This window comes from Euprymna scolopes, chromosome 28, assembly GCF_053919585.1.
Source record: "Euprymna scolopes isolate OS-2025 chromosome 28, ASM5391958v1, whole genome shotgun sequence".
Taxonomy (NCBI): domain Eukaryota; kingdom Metazoa; phylum Mollusca; class Cephalopoda; order Sepiida; family Sepiolidae; genus Euprymna; species Euprymna scolopes.
This window is the reverse complement of record NC_136509.1, coordinates 67,114,671-67,138,082: the sequence shown is the minus strand read 5'-3', so window position 1 is coordinate 67,138,082 and position 23,412 is coordinate 67,114,671. Positions and strand designations below refer to the sequence as shown.

The 23,412-nt window shown below is 31.6% G+C and overlaps 1 protein-coding gene and 1 pseudogene across 1 annotated transcript in view; both read right to left on the bottom strand.

Moving 5' to 3' along the window:
• The window catches only part of LOC145249688 (uncharacterized), a 796,056-nt gene that overhangs the window by 224,250 nt on the left and 548,394 nt on the right, over nucleotides 1–23,412 (bottom strand). The gene's annotated exons all lie outside the window — the stretch shown is intronic.
• On the bottom strand, nucleotides 20,803–20,919 carry LOC145249820 (U2 spliceosomal RNA; annotated as a pseudogene).

The window sequence follows — 23,412 nt, the reverse complement described above, 5'->3', positions numbered from 1 at the left end:
CAACAATGCATACAATTCCACAAACATAATTTACTATTTTACCTTCACATTGGAGGTCTGAATTCGGGGTTAATACCTAACTCTTATGGTATTAGTACATAATCTAATAAGGTAAAATCTCGTCTTCTGAACAGCCCCTTTTCTACAGAAGTGACATTAACTAGTCTTTCTCTACTTTATGATTATTTATACTGAAAGTTCTTGACTGAGCTTCAATCTCTAGTTCCTCCTTGTGAAAAATTCACAACAAGAAGCCATCAAGATCCCACCACTGCAAAGAACTTTTATTCATATTATTTGGATTCAACAGACTACTATTCTCATCTTGAGTGTGATTTTCACAATGTAACCTCTTTCTTCAGGTGTATTTTGTCGAACTCAGGAATGTTTCTGTTGAACTTGAAAATTTGGACGGAATTTTAAGCGGAACCCTTTAGTCAAGATGAGACCAGTAGTTCGATGAATCCAAATAATACGAATAACCAATCCTCATAAAAAAATTCAGAAACGTCAAAGAACGTTTACGTTTAGTAAAAATCAAATAAAACTTCAATAAGCAGAGTTTCTTTCTTCTGTGGAACACAATACCATGGGATTCCTTTCCTGCTGACTACAACAGAGTTGTTTTCAAATCCAGTGTCAACAAATAGCTATTGTCCTGTTCTTTTAAGGAGTGGATGCTAGAAAAAAGTGATCATGCCGTCTAGCTTTCCTGATTTAAACTTCCTGAATTACTATGCTTGAGGTGTTGTGGAAAGGAAGACGAACTGGCTGGTTCACACAACTATGAACTTGTTGAAGCTTGCTATTGGGGACATCTTGAGACTTTTATTGAACATACGTCACTATATATATGATTATGAATAGGAATAAAATCCAACACGTAAGGTTAAAAGATGAAGTGAAGAGACCTTAAAACTCAATGACGTTACACTCGTTTATTTAGTGTGGGCTTTATCAAGAGTAAAAAATTGTTTGTTGACGAGAAGGTTAGAGGTATATATATAGATAGATAGATAGATAGATAGATAGATAGATAGATTTGAGGCTTCTATTTTTCAAAGGTAAGGTAACTAGTAAAATATAACAAGGGTAATACAAGAGTGCTCAATACTGGGGTAGAGCAAGTTACACTTTCAATTTGTCTTTACATAAGCAGTAATGTGTTGCTACACAGTCATGAACATGTTTCGATCTTCTTGTATTTAGTAACTAGAGACCTCTTCAGGTAACATATATAAGCGTTGTTGCCTGAAGAGATCTCTAGTTATTAAATACTAGAAGACTGAAACATGCTCATGACAGTGTAGCAACACATTACTGCTTATGTAAAGACGAATTGAAAGTATATATATATATATATTAAAAGGTGGGGGAGATTATTTTATACCCAAAAGTATAAAGAAACTAATAAGTCTTTTCAACTTTTGCACAGCATTTTTCCCAAATACATTGAGCATTAAAATTATCTGCACTAAGAAACAAAGCGACAGACCTACACACTATCACAAAATCTTTGGCAGATGATTTATAGACAAACCACTCTCTATTCAAGAATAATATCTCTAAAATTAAACAATGAATTAAATTCAACATATGTGCCTGAGATTGGTCAATATGAAGGGATCAATTCTCCTCCATGACAACGGTCGCCCACATGTTGTTCAACTGCAGAAGCTGAACGAACTGAGCTATGAAACTCTGCCTCATCCTCCATATTCACCAGACCTCTTGCCCACTGATTATCACTTTTTCAACCATCTCAACAACTTCTTGCACGAAAAATGCTTCAAAAGCCGAAATGATGCGAAATGGGCCTTCAATGACTTCATTGCTTCCAGAATTCTGGATTTCTATACTAATAGGGTAAATAAACTTGTTTCTTGTTGGCAAAAATGTGTCGATTCTAAAGGTTCTTATTTCGATTAATAAAGTTTATTATGAAAGCAATTATGATCTTTTGAAGTTGAACGTCAAAAAACGATATTATTTTTGTACCAACCTAATAATAAAGTATTTTTGTTTAATGAATTTTGTGTATAATAGAAATTCTATAGAAACATTTAAGAATTGCAATGAAACAGAGCAGAGAATCACGATAACTGTTGACTAGATCATGTGATTGACACCACACACATAGAAAATAGAGTTTGATCGTTTTTTTTTTTTACGACATCATCATTTTTGGATTATTTAATTTATTTATTATTATGTTTGTGTGGTTTGCGCACAGCAATATCGATTTTTTGGAGATCTTGTTGGTTTTGATTTTGGAGGAATTTGGGTATTTTGCGTTGATTTTTTTGCTGTGAATCTTATGACGGTATTAATTATTGCTCTTAAGTATTTGTTTTTGTTGTGTAGGTAGAGTTTTGGGATGGAGATTGTTTCATCTTAATTTTGATTGAAGGTTTGGGGGATTTAAATGTGAGGATGCATGTTTTAGTTTTTTTGTGAAGCGTTGCAAGCCACATGATCTCTTTAGTTACTGCTCAACCACCAGGATCCCACCCTTGGTCAACAGGTAGCCTCATTGGTTGGGGAGTAGTCTCACCTCTCTGAAGGGGGGGGGGGTAGTCAGCATATTCTGATACCCCACTGACAGGGCTTCATAGGTTTGTGTGGACCTTTTTATATGATTTCATTATCAGTTCCTTAAATCTGTTTTTATAGATTTTTGTAGATATTTCTAAATTTGAACTTTTGGTTACATATATTTGATTGGTCATCACGTTCAGTTTCTCAGCATTAGAAAAACTTATGCAAGTCATTATACCAATCAAAGCTACTGAATAACGACAGAATTTTTTTTCAAGTCGGTTTCTCATTAACCCATGGTTGTGACCCTAACAGGTACTACCATTCCGGGTGAGAGTGGACCTGGGAGCAATGCCAATTAAGAGTAAGCTTCACACTCCCCAAAGCCCAAAAGTTTGGGCTTCATCATCGGATATAGTTTAAGGCAAAGCTTCTTTCTTAGAACTGCACGCCTGTGGAATTGTCTTCCGTTTTCCTGCTTTCTGGCTGACTACAATATGGTTGTCTTCAAGTCTAACGTAAACAAGTTCCTGATGAGACGTTCCATATAAGTTAACAAATTTACCGAATTGATTACTATATTGTCCAATTTCTACTGTACACTCTTTAACCCTTATCCTCGAGTGGCCTCTTGGCCTTGATAATGTGGTGATGCCTGTGTAAAAAAAGAAAAAAAAGGTCATATCCAGGATCTATTTCTTTTTGAGACCAGAGCTACGATTGAAGGTTGTGCAAGCATTACTGATGCAGTTGAAGATGCCTCCCTCCCCTTTACTTATTGCCTTTTCAATGGCCGATTGAATGCCAGCAAAGCTTTGACAAATATGGCAATATTATCGAGATCCAATATTTGTAGACCAAGATTTACTATATATTAATTTCAAAGTCATTTAAATCCGATTATTAAGCATCAAATATAATACAGGATTTTATTATGTTTTTTTTTAAAGAGAGAGATACATAACAAAAAGTAATTAGGCATCAACCTGTTCCATTGGATAAATCCACATAGGAGATATTAATCCATTATATATATATATATATATATATATATATATATATATATATATATAGTTGATAGGAGGTACAGAACCTTTTGCTTCACTGTGTAAATTCTGTCTACTTTGTAAAATCAGTCCAACAGGATTCCTGGTACAAAACAATAAAAATCCAACGCTCACAAATGTTTGATGCCCCCCCCCTCAGGGAGTCACGTTTATCACTTCAGGGTGCAACAAATTCATTTCTTTAATTCTATTTGGATTGAAGATATTGTTCCATATTTATCCCTCCACTTTCCATTCTAACTGATGGCCTTGTTATGCAGTTAAAGAGCTGACTTCTTCATGATTACATACATGCCCATTCTGCATTTTTCTTAGCTATGTTATCCGGCTGGCATGTATTAGCATCCTTCACACCCAACAGGATCAACGAAGCGATTAATTCTTCTTTTTTTTAGACAACACATGACGTGGAGGCTGCCCACACATACACATCAATCAAACTAATAAAGGTTACTGATTGGCTGAATCCTGATTGCATGTTTTCACTCCCTTTTTTCTTACATGCTGAGAATGTTCCTTCCATTGGTGGCGCAACATTAGTAGGTAGATCTAAACTTCTGTTAAATGTTTTGTTTGTTATTGGGCAATCTTGACTGCGTTTAGTAAAAAATTTTAGAGCTTTCCTTTTGCTGTTTAATAAAAGATATGGTGGGTATTATAAATGTTAAAAAGAAGTTCTATATAAATGTTTATTGCTACATATTCTTGGTGTTATAAAGTAGAATCTGATTACTGTGCCTTTTTTCACTTTATCATTATGGTGTGAATAAAAATGTATATAATCGTTTTTGTTGGTCTATTAATGGTGGGTTTTGCACTTTAATTCATTGCTATCATTTATTAAATAGACATCAAGAAAAGCTATGGACTTGTTGTTTTCCTTTTCATATGTGTAATTAATAGTAGGTTCAAATTTTTATAAAATTCTATGTTGAATGAATTAGGAAGGAAAATCAAAATGTCTTCTATATATACATTATATATATATATATACATTATATATATATATATATACATTATATATATATATATACATTACATATATATATACATTACATATATATATACATTATATATATATACATTACATATATATATACATTATATATATATACATTACATATATATATACATTATATATATATATACATTATATATATATATATATTACATATATATATACATTATATATATATATACATTACATATATATATACATTATATATATATATACATTATATATATATATACATTATATATATATACATTACATATATATATACATTATATATATATATACATTATATATATATATACATTACATATATATATACATTATATATATACATTATATATATATATACATTATATATATTATATATATATACATTATATATATATATATACAATATATATATACATTATATATATATATACATTATATATGTATATACATTATATATATATACATTATATATGTATATACATTATATATATACATTATATATATATACATTATATATATATAGATTATATATACACATATATACATATATATACATTATATATATATATATACATTATATATATATATATATACATTATATATATATATATATATACATTATATATATATATATACATTATATATATACATTATATATATATATACATTATATATACATTATATATATACATTATATATACACAGTATATATATATATATACATTATATATACATTATATATACACAGTATATATATATATATACATTATATATACATTATATATACACAGTATATATATATATATACATTATATATACACAGTATATATATATATACATTATATATACATTATATATACACAGTATATATATACATATACATCATATATATACATTATATATACACATTATATATATATACATATACATTATATATATATACATTATCTATATATATACATTATATATATATACATTATATATATATACACATTATCTATATATATATATACATTTTATATATATATATACATTATATATACACATTATATATACATACATTATATATATATACATTATATATATACATTATATATACATACATTATATATATATACATTATATATATATACATTATATATATAAATCATATATATATACGCATTATATATATATACATTATATATACATTGTATATATACATTATATATATGCATTATATATATACATTATATATATATACATTATATATATATACATTATATATATATATAAATCATATATATACATTATATATATATATAAATCATATATATACATTATATATATATAAATACATTATATATATATATAAATCATATATATATACATTATATATATATATAAATCATATATATATACATTATATATATATACATTATATATATATATAAATCATATATATATACATTATATATATACATTATATATATAAATCATATATATATACATTATATATATATATAAATCATATATATATATAAATCATATATATATAAATCATATATATATATATATATATAAAGTACAAAGTACCCGTGGCCAATCTATATATCAGAGGCTCAGTCTCCATAAACTCCAGAAATAAACATGCTAAAACTCAACTAAGAGGGTTTCCCATGGGTAAACCAAATTTCTGTTTGTAGTAAAATTTATCAAAAGTAAAACACGTAATATCCATGCATAAACCTATAATGTTAATTATGTTATCTATCGAGTAAAGAGAAATTAATGTTTGTTTTCTTTAGATGTTTTGAGTGTAAGGCACTTTTTAGTTGGAATGTTAGTATACAGGGATTCCATGTCGATGTCAAGACTATTCATAGCTTTATTAGGTTCAGGTGTTTTATTTTGGTAAGTAGGTCGCTGGAGTTTTTTTTTATATGGGATGAGCTAATTGTGCCTAATAATGGGGAAAGTAATTTTGCAATAGCCTATGATTTTACAGGTGGCACTCCTGATGCCTGAGATGATGGGGAGGATTGGAGTGTTATTTTTATAGGCCATATAAAGTGGGGATTTTGGGATGATATTTGATATATGTTGTCCAAATTTTATTATTATTTATTAGTTTCTTATATGTTTTGTTAAAAATATATATTTCTTCCTGTATTATATCATAGTTGTTTTTTTTTTCATACATGTTATGATCTTGTAGAAGTTGAAATATTTTATCTTTGCATTCAGACATTTCCATTATTACAACACCATCTACCTTGTCTGCAGGTGATATGATGATGTTATGGTCGTTGATTAAGTTTATAAGTGCATTTATTTATCATTTTGGTAAGACAGTGTCCACGGTTTGGGTGGTAGTCATGGATATGATACCCTGAATGAAGCCTTTCATGAAATTGGTATCTTCATGTTTGTAATTTCGGGCGACCATGTTAGTTGTTATTTTGAGGTAAAATCCGGTTGTGAATTTTAATCCAAAACTGAGAACCTCCTTTTCAATGTTTGATAGTCGTCGGTTTGAGATCATCTGGATAAGTTCAGGTTGTTCCATCGAACACCATTTGCCGGATGGCAATTAGGTTTGATATTTTATTGTTAAGTTTTTTAGTCAAATGCAGTCGCAAAGTCAATGAAGTAGACAATAGTCTTTTACTGGTAGCTCCAGCGATGTTTAAGTATTCTTCAAAGAGTGAAAATCTGGTCAATACTTCTTCGAAGTGGGTGAAATCTGAATTAGTTTGGCCTTGTCCGTGAGTCTGTGTAATGCAGCCATTACATGTCAACACTCGAGATCCATATGTTGTATGCAGACATGTTGCAAGGAAACAAAGACAAGAATTTGATTCCCTTATTTTTTGAGTTGAAACAACAGACATTTATTTACAGGTACTTCGAGAATAACACCTTGTCTCTTGTTCAAATGTCTTCTCATACTCCAATGTGCATAACAAGACTCTGTCATGTCAAACTTTGATTTTGTCCGGCCATGGTTAGGACACATCTTTCCCTGTCGATCTTGGGCCACATTTCTGTCCTTTTTGGACCTCATTTTTCTTTTTCTAATCTTTTTCTTTTCTTCTTTCTCACTGTGACATCACCTCGCATACAGCTCGGTCATTTGCATATGTTGGCTGTTATTGCAAAGATTTTTGCATTGATATCGATAAGGTTGATACCACAATAAATTTTGCAATAGGGTTTATTACCTTTTTTGTAAAAGAGAAGCAGAACGGTATCGCTCCAATCTTAATGGAGGTTTTCAGTTTCCCAGACATGGGTGAAGATTTGGTGGAGGGTTGAGACCAATACGTTTGAAATGTGTTTGAAGATTTCAGATGAAAGACCATCTTCTTCAGCTGCATTATTGTTTTGCAGGTTTTGATGGGATCCAGGATTTCATCAGTCATAAACTTTAGAAGGAACAGCTGAGATGTGAGAGGTTTGGCTGAATGTTTGTAGCAAAGCGAAGTGATCACTCCAATGTTGGAGGCACTCATCAAGATTTGTGATAGGCTCATCTTCTTGATTGAAGATTAGTTCATTGCTGCCTCTGAATCTTTTCATGGTCGATACACAAATACTGTACAGCTTTTTGTATCACCTACTGACAAGGCTTTCTCCATGTTTTTGGCAATTTTCTGCCAGTAAATATTCTCTGAAAAGATGGAATAATGACCACAGAACAGATGCTACACTACATCCCTCACTATAAAAAAGAGAAAATAATGTCTGGGTAGATTGTTTCATAATAAGAGAACAAATGCTACATTATTTACCCCCTTAATTGGCCATTTAAGGATAGGAATAATATAGTTTGGGTTTAGATATAAAAATGTGCCTAAAACTAAACAAAAATTTCATTAACAGAACTTCTTAGAACTCTCCATCTATGGAACAAAATACCGTGGGGCTGTTTCCCAGCTGATATATGGTAATTTTCAAGTCTAATGTAAATAAGTTCTTGTTTGGTTGTCCTCTTATATAATTAAACTTTATTATAGTTCCACCATTACTGATCATCACAATGTTATCTAACCGTTTACATAACACTCATCAACCTTTATCTTAGAGTGGTCTCTAGGTTTTGATATACGATGACCCCTAAGTAAAAAAAAACCCAAAAAACAAATGAAGCATGCATGCCCCCCCCATGAGTGCACAGTGAATGAGGCATAAAAAAATGACTAAGTTCAGTATTGCCCCCCCACCATTTATCTCTAAAAGTTCCCAGGGGACGTCAAATCCTGGTGAAAATGAACAAACAGTGCAGTTTTAGGTCTTAACATATGTACATTTGAGTTCTGCACCATGCAAAAAAAGAAATTACTAAGTCCATCATTTGCCTCCTCCCCTATTTAGCCCCAAAAGTGCCCAAGGCCATAACATATTTAAATTTGAGTTCAGCACCATGCAAAATTGCTAAATAGACATACACAGAAAATTTTGGACAAATATGGTAAAATAGTCCCAAAAATGGAGTGTTTTTATTAGCCCTAAAAGAACCCCTGAGGCACACCCAAGAGTTATCGTGAAGTATAGACAAACAAAATTATATAGAAATCAGTTAGTTACAACTTTTCAGAAAGTTTTATAAAAATCCAAGGCATCAATTTTTTTAAAAAGCACAAAAGTGTCAATTTTAGCCATTTTAACTTGAAAGGCACCCCTGGGGGGGGGGGGGGGAGTTTTCCCGGAAAATCCGTTCTGTTACTTTTTTTTTTACTCATATCATGTTTAACGTTTGTGCAAAATTTTTTAAAATTCCAAGGCGTAGTTATTGAGGAAAGTGCGGACAGACGAACGGACAAGGGTGAATTTATAGGTCCACCCTCCTTTTGTCAGAGGACCAAAAAAAGTTTCAGTTTCTGACAGGCAGATACCAAATCTTCATTAGTATTATTACTATTTGTTTATTTAAGTGCCTACAGGTAATCTTGTTACATGAATAAGCTAACAGTTAAAGCCAAACTTTATGCAAGTGTATATGAAGGCTTTAGAAATATTGCTCATTGTTTGGTCCTGTTTTGTTTTGCTAAGAAATAACTTGAAAAGTTTGCTAACTACAAGTTGTTGAAAGCAATGTACAGTGCGAAAGAATTTCAAATTGGGGTTTCTTGAAGCAACAAGCCTCTGTCCGTTGATTTACAAATGGACATATTTGCTGCAGGAATTTTACTTTCGTTTCCAAACCACGAAAATTTGTCTCTGAAGATGAAAATCTTTTGTATTTACCGGACATTATTTTTAAATTTAACTAAAAGACGACAAACAAAAAATGTGCCAAAAAAAATGAGCCTCCATTGATAAAGAATTGGGTAATGAATAAAATTAATTATCAAAGGAAAACTAAGCGATACAAAATAGGAATCATGAATGCCACTGAAAAATGGTGAGTGTTTGAAATACTAATTAATGGTTTATTTCAGTTAGAAGCAAAAACAATCATTATAAAACTGTTCTTTGTTTTTTTTTTTTATGCTTAAAATATTCAACATTGCTACAATGTGAGACAGTGAACACAAATTGCAACAATAAGGATTTATAAGCATTATTTGATGCATTTTTCATTCACTTATTTATAAAAGGTTTAGTTGCAATAGTTTTGTAGACGATGTTTGCATCCCGATATGTTTGTATGCATGAAGCAAGTCAGCTGTAAAAATTTATAAGAATAATATTCGGCGGCTGAACTTTCTTAATGTTTTTATTATTAAAAAAAAAAAAAGAAAAAAGGAAACAACTTCCTCTCAACCAGACAACAAAGCAACACAATTATTAGGTTCAATAATAATTCCTTCAGCAAGGCACATACGGATTTTAAATATTACTGTCTATATTATATTTCTCTCAGTCTGTCTGTCTATCCTTTCCACTTTTTCTCAGAAACTACTGACCGATTTGGCTGAATTTTATATTTTCTTATAATAAGGTGCAGTGAACTAAGTCTTATGGGGTCCGTTCGATGCACAATTAATGATTAATATGGATTCATCACAATACCACATTTACTCCAGAAGTTTGGCATACTTTTTTTTTTGTTACAAAGAAGTCACCACTTACCAAGGCCCAGAAGTCACTCGGGGATAAGGGTTCATGAGTGCATGGTAGTCAATGGCAAAATATTATAGTAATTGTTAATAGTAAAATTTGGTAAATTGGATTACTTAAGAGGACGGGTCATCAAGAACTTGTTTATATTAGACTTGAAGACGACCATATTGTAGTCAGTTGGAAAGCAGGACAACAGAACAGTTCCACAGGCATGCAGTTCTAAGAAAGAAGCTTTGTTCATGGAATCTATGTTTAGGTTTAGACACAGATAAAGAGCGAGGGAAATTATTGATCGTGGTTTAGCTAGATGAGTGTTTCTCATTAAAGTTTGGCGATGGGGGACCATAGAGATGAGCCCTTTCCATGAAAATAGCAATAAAGCAGAGACACGCACATGTCTCTTCTGTGGGAAAGAGGTTGCGGGGAAGAGAAAAGGGCATCTCCCACTAAGCTACAAAGTCTATTTTGGACTCTGTCAAGGCAGGATAAGATGCTTCTAGCAGCTCTTGCCCAGATGTGGCAACAGTACTCCATCCTTGAACATACTTGACTCTTATACCAATAAAGAATTGCATCAACAGTGAGATATCTACTGGTGCGATAGAATGCTCAAACCATTTTTCCAGATATATCTAAGGCTTTTTCAAAGAATATGGCATGATAGTCTTTTCAGGAAAATAAGATGATATGGTATCACTGGAAGAATACATAACGTAATTAAATCCTTCTTAAGTAAGAGAAAAATCCAGGTTGTCCTCGACGGTCGTACATCTAAACAATATGATATAAATGTGGGAGTACCTCAGGGGTCTATCCTTGGACCTTTATTATTCCTAATATTCATAAATGACCTCCCTGGTAATGTCTTTGAGATGGGTATATTTGCTGACGACACCACGCTCTATAACAGGCACGACAGGAAAACAAATCAACACATATCTAAGAAAATGGCAGAAACACTAAAGAAAGACCTTCAATCTGCAGTGGAATGAGGACATAATGGATGGTCACATTCAATGCTGCCAAGACTAAGCTTTTCCTTCAATAATTACAAGAAACCTTCTCTACCACCAATAGCAATGTCCAAAAACACATTACCTGAAAGTACTTCTTTTAAACTCTTCAGCCTAACGTTCACAGAGAACAGGAGTTGGAACACATAGATTGAGAGCATTGCTAAGGCGGCTGCGAAGAAGGTGGGCTTTCTCTTCTGTGCTAGAAAGCTACTTACGCCTGAAAGTATCCTGTACCTCTATAAGGCCACCATTCGCCCATGTATGGAGCTTTGTTGTCACATTTGGGCTGGTGCATCTACTACTAGTCTCTTTCTTTTGGATAGGGTTCAAAAGAGAGTCGCCAACCTGATAGGTCCTGGACTGTCATCTAAGCTTCAGCTTCTGTCCCATCGACGAAATGTTGCATCCTTTTGTCTGTTCTACAAGTATTTTAATGGTGAATGCTATGACGAACTACAAGCACTTGTACCCCTTCGACGTAAATACCCCCGACAAACCTGACAAGCAGTTAAATCCCACTCCTACACAGTAGAGATCCCTAAGTGTAAGAAAGCCTCCTACTCCAATAGTTTCTTCACCAAAACTGCTAGACTTTGGAAATCCCTTCCGGGATTCTGCTTTCTCAACTGTACTGACATGCAGAAGTTTAAGTGTAATGTGAACAGACATCTTGCTGCTCATCTCCTTTCATAATATCCCTGCAACTTATGTCTTCGATAGTAACCCCCTACTTCAAAGTGGCACTGTGCCTTGTTTGAGGTGAAAATTGAATAATAAAAAAAAATTTATGCCAAGCTTTGTTTACTTTAACTACTGATTCAAGATGTAGATGTGTATTACAGTTCTGGATGTAGTTTTATAAACAAAGGAAATTATGAAAAGGTTAAAACAGTAAATGAAATGGATTAATATCACTGTAGTAAAACTACTTAACCGTAGTCACAATAGAGGGAGAAAGAGTACAAGAGAGGAGAGATATAGTGAGCAGACAGAGACTAATTTTGGAGTTTATCTTTTTATTGTTTTAAATCAAACTGACTTTACAAACGCTTTTTCTTTATGCCAGCTGAGAAAATTCTAGACACCATCTTTGAAAACCTAGGCACAGTCTTATCTCTAGGTCTTTTTTGTGTGCATGGGAATGAGGTGTGGTTTTATTGTCACCCTCACAGGTATTACCTCCTTCTTTGGGACTGAAGTTTGTTTTATTACCTGATGTTTGAGGAATGCCAAGAGGTCAATTTATGGCTAGTCTTGTAATCTTTCAGAGAGTGATCCCAAGGCAGCTGGTTTTTCCCACATTAAACTGCTGTCGTGAGACACAAATGAATAAAGGCTCTCGTCTTTTCATACCAATTGGGAATCTCAGGCATATTCTGATTTTAGGATCTGATTCTCCAAAAATCTTATTCTGTTGTCTGAATTAGGTATACTTTGATTTGTTCGTAGGGTCTGTCTTCCCAGGTATTACTTCCTTTTTTGTGAAGAGGTTCGTGTTTTGATGACCACTATTTTTAGATTTAAACAATATAATCCAAGTTTAATGGATGATCCAACGGGTCACATTTTGCTAGTCTGACTTGTGGCAAATAAAAGAATCTATAAAAAGTATCTAATGATAAAACAGATAAAAAGCATTTGACTGTAAAAAAGACAAAAAGCCTCTGATTATTAAAAAAATATAAAACTCATCAGACTATAAAACATATTAGACTATGAAATAAATGAATGTCATCTTACTATTAAAACATATAAAAAGACGTATGATTATAAAACAAATAAAAAACATCTTACTATTAAAACAGATAAAAAATATCTGACTATAAAAACAGATAAAAACGTTTGACTATAAAAGATAAAACCATCTGATTATAAAACAGATAAAAAACATCTGACCATAAAAATAAACACATCTGACTATAAAAACAGATAAAAACAACTGATTATAAAACAGATAAAAACGTCTGACTATAAAAAACATCTACTTTATAAAATATAAGCGTCTGACTAATATAGATAAAAAGCATTTGTTGCATAAAACAGATAAAAACACTTGACTATATGAAAAAGATAAAAAAACACCTGACTGTAAAACAGATATAAAAAAAAAAAACTTTGTAAGTGATACAACGCATTTGCGAAAAAATAATGTTAAAGGGTTTTCATGCGATAAAACTGAACCTAACCAAACCTACAAGATCCAAGTGAATTAAGTGCCGTCGGTTCGCATGTCCTATTAGTGCCACCTTTTATCAATGCTAATGATGGTAGATAACTCGTTGAACGTCTTGAATTTACTGGACTGGAAATTGGTAAAGCGTTCAACACGGCCGTCATATGGCTGACAATTTCGTTTCTAAATGCTCCGATGGTTTTGACTAAACGGAAGGCTCAATTTGACATCACAGAATTGATACACTCTCAATCGGAACAATCAACGTTTTGACATCGAAAATAGCACATATATCCATTATTTCCACTCAAAAATTTCTTGTGGGTTTCGTAAACAACTAGCAAGGGCATCTAGTATTGCATAGGTGGAAACTTTATTAAATGGAATGACTTCCCATCCCTTAATATATTTTCCTACACAATTGAATTTATTGTGGTCAAAAATAAAACAGCATTAACCTGACTATGTGCAAAATAACACATTGTGGACAATTAATGGTATAGAATAAATAATTTTCACAAGAGTAGCCAATAAAAAAAACAGAAAAAAAAACAACTGAAACTGACAGGAATTTCATCCCCTCAATTGTGTATGTGTGTGTTATTGTTAAGGAGAGAGAGAGAGAGAAAGAGGAGGGGGATAGCAAACAACAACAAAAAAAAAACTTTGATGATGATGATGATGTGCTGATGTTAAATAGTAAAGACAAATTAAAAATAGTTTGAAAAATGCTTTATTAGTGAAATACCAATGTTGGTAAACAAAAATCAGACAAATTTAAAATTAAGTTAATTAACAAATTGACTTTACAGGTAAATTTTTTTAAAGCAGAAAAGACTTTTCATCAAATGTCAGATATTTTAAAGAATACAGAGTTTCAGTACAATGCAAAAGATAGTTGGCAATGCCTAGTCGAGTCTTGCTTCTGAAAAAAGAACTAACGACTAGGTTATCACCCCATCAATCTGCTGTCCCTCTTCACTAAAATCTTTGAGTCATTAATCAATCAAGCGCAAGTTCACCATCTTGTAAATGCTAACCTTCTGAGCAAGAGTGTGGATTAAGACAAGCCCTTTCTTCTGTGGATATTTGAACCATCATCTCTGAAAGCATATTCCATACACCAGATAAACAGGGGAAGCTAGAGCTGTAACCCTTGATATATCCAAAACGTTTAACAAAGTTTGGAATGAAGGGTTACTCATGAAAATTATATCATATTTCTGGACAAATACTAAATATAGTCAAATACTTCCTGGACAAGAGAAAAATCCAGGTTGTCTTCAATGGCTATACATCTAAACAACAAGATATTAATAGAGGTGTGCTTTGGAGTCGATCCTTAAACCTTTATTATTTCTGATATTCATAAATGATCTCCCTGATAAAATTGTGTCTGAGATGGGCATATTTGCTTATGACATCACACTCAATAACAGACATAAAGGAAAAAACAAATGCACACAAATCCATGACAATGGCGGAAACTCTAGAAAACAACTTTTAGTCAGAAGTAGAATGTGATTATAAGTGAATGGTTACATTTAATGCTACTAAAACTAAGTTTAATTCCTTTAAAAACTACAAAAAAACCTCAACCACCGATTGTCATGACAAATAACTCCTTACCTAAGCCCATCCTTCAAACTCCTCAGCTTAATATTCACCAGCAACATGAATTGAAACCGATACATTGAAGACAATGCCAACATTGCTGCAAAGAAGATGGGCTTCCTCTACCATACTAGAAAATTACTCACATCAGAAAGTATCCTATATCTTTACAAAACCACAATCTCCCATACATGAAGTATTGTTGCCATATCCAGCATGGTGTATCTTCCACTAGTCTCTCACCCTTAGATAAAGTAAAAAAAGAGTCTCTAATCTAAGAGGTCCCACACAATCGACCAAGTTCCAACCTCTGTCCCATCACCACAATGTTGCATGCCTGTGGCTGTTTTACAAGTACTTTAATGGAATGGGTTCTGATGAACTCCTAGCACTTGTATCCCCTTGACGTAGATACTCTCGACTAACCTGACAAACAAAATCCCACCCCATTCACTGTTTAGGTCTCTAGATGCTGGAAGATCTTTTACTCTAATAGTTTCTGTCCTCTAGACGGTGGAATCCCTTCCCTGTTTCTTGCTTCTTTGTACTAATCTGTAGAAGTTTAAATCTAATATGAACAGACATCTCGCTGTCCAACTCACTATTGCCCCTTGTTTGACAATTTCAAATAGTAGCCCCTTACATTTTAAGTGGCAATATGGCATGTTTGGGATGAAATAGAATTAAAAAAAAACAAACTGAAATTTGGGAAATATTAACTCATATCTGATAAAGTTTCATAAAAATTGGAGTTATTTTAATTTTTACCGTCTTTGTATAACACTAAATTAAAGTAAAAATAGCCTGCATTATGATCCTATATACTTTCATATCCTATATACAGCTGTGTTCCAAAATTCACAATGTTTGGTTAATAAGTTCAGGAGTGAATCCGGTGCATATACAGGGCTCTACATTGCGAGTGAAACAGTCGCATTTGCGACAATCTTCCAAACCTCATTAATGAGTGAAAAATATCTTTTCACCTTTTTTTTTTTTTTTATAAATCAAGCAAAGTCAAATTATTTAAACAATAAAAACTTTAATAGAACAATATATTCTTTTTTTAACGAAGGCTGTTTAAAAAACATCTGAAGAAATTCGAACGTTTAGACCATCAAATCTTAACATAAAATCCAATGCATATTTAGAATTACACTTATTTAAAAAAATACAGAAAAATCTTTATAATGTACCTACTCGTCACAGAACGAAGATGACATATTCCAAAAACCATATGGGTTTGGCTAATAACTTTTCTTTTTGGTTAGTAAACGAGAATGTTTAGTTGTCAAAGGTCAACTAAAGATAAATTTGTCCGTGGAGCCCTGATATAAATATCTAAACATCGGTTAATTAGTTTAGAAGTAAATCCGGTACACAGAAATAGACAAACAAAAACACATAACTAACTTTATAAAAATAAGGAAATTTTGTCACTCTCTAATCAAATAGGGCAAAGTTTCTTTTCTAGAACATTGTATCTGTATAACAAAATATCATGGCTCTGCATCCCTAATGACTACAACATGGTTGTTTTCAAGTCCAATGTGAACAAATACTTATTGAGCTGTCCTCTTGGATAATCAAACTTCTGCCTATTTATATCTACTATTTCCAATCCTTCTATGGTGTTGTCCATTGTTAAACTGATAATTTCTTTAACACTTGAGTGGCTTTCAGACCTTCATAAGTTGGAACCTATCAGTAACAAAAACAAGCAACAACAAAAAACATTTGATTTTTTTTATTAAACAAAACAGAATATCTGCAACATTATAACAATTTTGTCATCGTTATGATCAGCTCAACACCAGCATTTTCAAGAGGAATATAATGTCAATTATAATGATGAGGATGAAGTAATGGATGGAGATGCTGACAATATCTATGCATGAATTTACACATTTCAAATCAGCTTGCATCCAGAATGAAGTTTCCGTAATCAACTGTCATTGAATGCGACACCCCATTCCAGAGTTTAAAAACTGCCACTTACAATGAAATGACTCAGAGATAGTGCTGTGGAGAGTTATGATTAGGGTGAGGGGGAAAAGAGCAGGAGAGAGGGACGCATGTGCCATTTTCCTATCTCGTCCACTGTGGATTGGCTTTTGTGATTCGGCCACAATTTCTTGTCTTGACCTAGCATTCGTAGTTGTCAGCTTGTCTTTAATTTTATTGGCATAGAATCTACACCAATGACTCAACAACTGTCATAGAACGGTCAGATTATTAAGGCAATGCCAGGACAACTTAGTAAAACTCAAGTCCAATTTGACATCATCATGATGTTGACACATTCCAACAAAGTCTATCTCTTTGGAATCTGTTGGAATATGTCAAAATCATGGTATACATGATTTCTTTCTTACAACGACTTAAATTCAGATTATGACATGAATTGTGGGGATAAAAAGGCATTCTGAGAAGAACAAAAGCAAAAAGATCTAAAAACTAAAAATTATCTTCTACGAATATACAGATATTTGCATTATTATTTAAATCACATATGAGACTAATTCATATATATATATGAGACATTTTGCCGGTTAAAAAAAATTATAGCCTACTGACTTAGAATGATCGCTTTATGCCAAATTTCTAGAGTAAATTTCTAGAGTAAATATGGTATTGTTATAAGTTATCCCCTATTAATCTTTACCTGTGCACCGAACAGATAATATAATACTTAATCTGCGGCAACTTATCATAACAAAGATCCATACAAAATTTCAGCCAGATCAGCACAGTAGTTTCTGAGAAAAAGTGGAATGGACAGACAAACACATACACATTCCTGTCTCAGGACAAGTAAAATTAATTCCTCAGTTTTGCATCACTTTTTATGCCCTTTGACAAAAATTAAAATCATAATATAATGATGCTAAACCTTATATCCATAATTATTATTCTAACCTTGATCAAAATCTATTTCATGATTTCTTGAAAATGTTTAAAATTTCAGGCTTAAGCTTAAGGGGTCCTAAAAAGAACTTGAAATTTAGGGAATCTTGTTTCATTGATGTCTCATGATTATGGATCGAATTCTGATGATTTTTTAAATTTTCAAATGACAGGTTGTTCCGATATAATCCCACCCTAAAAATCTTTTAAAAGAAACTCAAATTTGGCGAATATTTACATGTGTAATATCTATGCTTAATATTTCACAAAAATTCTCATGAAAAGTTCCACCCCCATTTTACCGCCTTTGTATAAAACTAAATACAGCCCACATTTGGCTCAGTAACTGAGTTTCAAAATTCATAATTATCGGTTCATAAGTTTAGGAGTCAATTCTGTACGTAAAAAAACAAACAAACAAACATGCATAAATGCAAAAAAGATATCCGATCTAAATCTCATGTGAAATGAGTTTTTATTTAATTCATATGACGTCATCATATGTGAAATGAGTTTTTATTTAATTCATATGACGTCATCATATGTGAAATGAATTTGTATTCAATTCATATGACGTCATCGTATAATTCGCACTGTCTTCACATGTGCACATACCCCAAAAAAGATATTTATTTGGAAAAACTATTGTAAATAAATATGGTCAAATTTGACCATATTTATTTACAATCAGAGAAAAGGAAGAATTCGGTAAAAAATATCTTCTTTTTAAGTCTGTAAGTATCTTTGGCTCTCACTAATCTTATCTTATTCATTTGCAATGTTATCTGAAGAAGTTAACAATTATACAGAAACATCATACGAAGTGGATAAAACCTATTTTTCCAGTCCTAACTTATATGATTGTGTCAAATATTTCCTACTTTTCTCTCTCTATATATAAATAATAGCAGACAGCCCAGTGTTGTTTGGTCGTAAAGTACACTTAACTATGATATTTGATATTTTGATTTATGCAGATTTCATATGCATTATGGAGCCAATTCTCTATTGATTATTATATTGTACCCAATATATAGTTGTGCCTCCAACATGGTGTAGATTGTTGTAAAATATGCTTACATATGATATTTATGCAGATTTTGTATTTATTAATATAAAACCAATTCTCTATTGATTATTATATTGTACCCAATATATAGTTGTGCCTCCAACATGGTGTAGATTGTTGTAAAATATGCTTACATATGATATTTATGCAGATTTTGTATTTATTAATATAAAACCAATTCTCTATCGATTATTATATTGTACCCAATATATAGTTGTGCCTCCCACATGGTGTAGATTGTTGTAAAATATGCTTACATATGATATTTATGCAGATTTTGTATTTATTAATATAAAACCAATTCTCTATCGATTATTATATTGTACCCAATATATAGTTGTGCCTCCCACATGGTGTAGATTGTTGTAAAATATGCTTACATATGATATTTATGCAGATTTTGTATTTATTAATATAAAACCAATTCTCTATCGATTATTATATTGTACCCAATATATAGTTGTGCCTCCCACATGGTGTAGATTGTTGTAAAATATGCTTACATATGATATTTATGCAGATTTTGTATTTATTAATATAAAACCAATTCTCTATCGATTATTATATTGTACCCAATATATAGTTGTGCCTCCCACATGGTGTAGATTGTTGTAAAATATGCTTACATATGATATTTATGCAGATTTTGTATTTATTAATATAAAACCAATTCTCTATTGATTATTATATTGTACCCAATATATAGTTGTGCCTCCCACATGGTGTAGATTGTTGTAAAATATGCTTACATATGATATTTATGCAGATTTTGTATTTATTAATATAAAACCAATTCTCTATCGATTATTATATTGTACCCAATATATAGTTGTGCCTCCCACATGGTGTAGATTGTTGTAAAATATGCTTACATATGATATTTATGCAGATTTTGTATTTATTAATATAAAACCAATTCTCTATCGATTATTATATTGTACCCAATATATAGTAATGATTTCAAAAGTTAAAAAATAAAAATACGACTAGGGTGCTATCAGCTAGAATCAAAACATGCATCTCTCCAAACTTATCTGTTACTATCTGTACTATGTTCTAGCACATATAAAAGCTAAAAAAAAACAAGGCTGATAGCCATTAGTCACATGCTCTCGTGTAATGAATGAAAGCGTGAATGTAGGATTGACATGAAATTCTTAAAGATAAACTAAAATGACCCAAAAATGGACTGAAATGACTTAAATAAATAAAAAGTAAATGACTTAGAATGACTTTAATGAAATTAAGGATGAATTGAATGACCTTAAGAATGACTTGAATGCTTAAAAAATAACTGGAATCCTTCAAAAACAACTTGAATGATCTGGAGAATGACTTGAATGGCTTTGAGTGACTGGTTGTAAAGTGGGTGATCATTTTACATTAAATTAATACAGAAAAGTGATTCCCCACTTTATATCACATATGTAGTAAGAACAGATACTACACTTTCATCTTGGCCAAAAGGCCAAGAAAAGCGTATTTATTTGTTCCCCCACCGAGCAAATTAGGCACAAGGCCGATTTTTAATGTGAGGAGTGAAGGGGAAATGGGGACCAACACCCCAGGGAGTAGGGGAGCTGAATAGTGACAATTGGTATGAAGGGTTGCCCCTACATTGACCAAGGTCTTATATGTGGGGTCACCCCCACATATGGTCTTTGCTTGCAGTATCTGTTCCGGCAGATACTACACTTGGATCTTGACCAAAAGGCCAAAAAAAGGCCAAAAAAAGCATAGAACAGCATCTATTAACAACAGACCTTTAATCTTAACCAAAAAGGCTAAGCACAAAAGTGTTACGGACAGACCGACCGACGGAGTGACTTATAGATTCGCTTGCACGCAACTAAAAATAATGTTGTATAAATGTATAAATTTGCACATGAGCAAAACAATACTTTAATTTTGACTCCTTAGCAGCTATTTTTACCGGCTAAAAGACAAAGCGATTTGTTCCACAGGTCTAAATCCGTTATATATCAAGTTTCAAATCTGTAGACCAAACATTGACAAATAAGTTTGATAGATACTGTTCTTCAGGCAGACAGACAAAGTCATATATATATATTTTTTTTGTGTGTGGGGGGGGATTTTACTTGTGCAAATGGAAATTTAAATAACATTCTTGGATTCTGCATTTCTGGATTTTACCGTCATTGGATACTTTACCCTTCCCCAGACTATCCATTCACGTGAAATCACTTTTTTATTCACCCTATTTCCTCTGCTTCACTTTTTGTTATCTATGACTTACTTGTAGTTTAATTAAATACTTTTACAAGCAAAATCCGATCCCACATTTTGCTAAATCCTACCCTCCGATGAAAAGGAAAACTCCACGGATTAAGGACTATCCACTAATTTAGTGTCTTCTTTTTAAAATTAAATATGTTTTTAACTCTTTTTCAAAGTGTTTTTTAACATGTTTTATTAACTACTTGTTCTATATATGTATATATATAGGTATCATTGCAAAGTCAGGCCTGATGACGTTGCATTTCTATAGAAATTGCAACAGAAACATATAATCATATATGTAGCTAATAATGTTTGTATAAATAAATAAAACAGTACACGCTCTGCTTGTAACTGAGCATTTTTTGATAACCACCGGAGTTTTATTGGATTTACATTTATGAAACTACAGCAATACAATCTATGATTGTCATAATTATTATGTCTGCCTTTAAGAACCTGGTTCTTATTGTTGAACACTTTACGTTAAAATGAAATAAGTCACTAAAGTCCACATGGAAGGTTATTTTGCCAATTGTCTCACTTCAAATCTAGTTCTCTACCTTTTTTTTTTTTTTTAACTCTTTTCCATTTGAACCTTATATTTAAAAACAAAAAAAAAACAGACTTCATATGCCTGTCTGCACAAGAACTATTAATTCCATGGATTGAATTTTAGTCCCGCATTTCACTACAGGGTTTTTCTACACGGATTTTTCATTCCTTCTTTAACCCCGGATATTTTTTTAAAGAGATTCCAAAGGATATCTTACGGAACTGCTTTGGACTCACTAATCGCCCCATCTATTGTGAATTTTTGGATATTACTGGATATTTACAACCATATATATTGGACTTTGCTGAGTATTCTCTTTCATTTCATCTACAAACTTATACTTTTCTTTCAGTTTTCTTTTTCGACTGTTTTTTTCCTCTGAGGAGAAGAACCTTTCTTTGAAACTCCATGGAATAAAGAACCTTTCACCTATATTTCATATTCCTTGTTTTGAATGAAACATTGTAAATTTAATTCTACAATATCCTGACTTTCTCTGCTTATATATATATATATATATATATATATATATATATATATATATATATATATATATATATATATATATATATATAATATAAAATTATGCCAACCGAATTTTAACAGTTAAACCTAAATAACATTCAGGCTGACGACTCAATTTTTGATTCTGAGTAACCAATTTTTCTTTGTTATTGTTGTACCATGTTAGTGACAATAGTCTAATGTACTTGTTTACAATTTGCTTTTGAAAAATGTCAGCATTTCTTGTTAAAATGAACACATTTTTAACTAAACACCTAAAATGAAAAATCATTTAAGAGGAATAACTTTTATTCATTTAGTAAAAGTTAGCGCTACTTTCTGACTTTCTTTTTAGTTTAAATACTAAACTTAACAAAAAAGGAATGATTATAGAATATAAAAATTTGAATATAATAGATTCTGTAGAATAACAGGTCAGTACAGCTAGTAACGTGTGTGTATGTGTGTGTGTGTATGTGTGTGTGTGTGTGTATATATATATATATATATATATATAGATATATATATATATATATATATAAAAGAAAGATTTGACTTACAGAGACTTCTAAGGGAAGTTTTCTTTCAACCATTCTATGAGTATAAGGTATTCCATAATTTTTTGGAATCTGTAGATTTTGATATTCATTCATGTTCTAATAAATATGTAAATTAT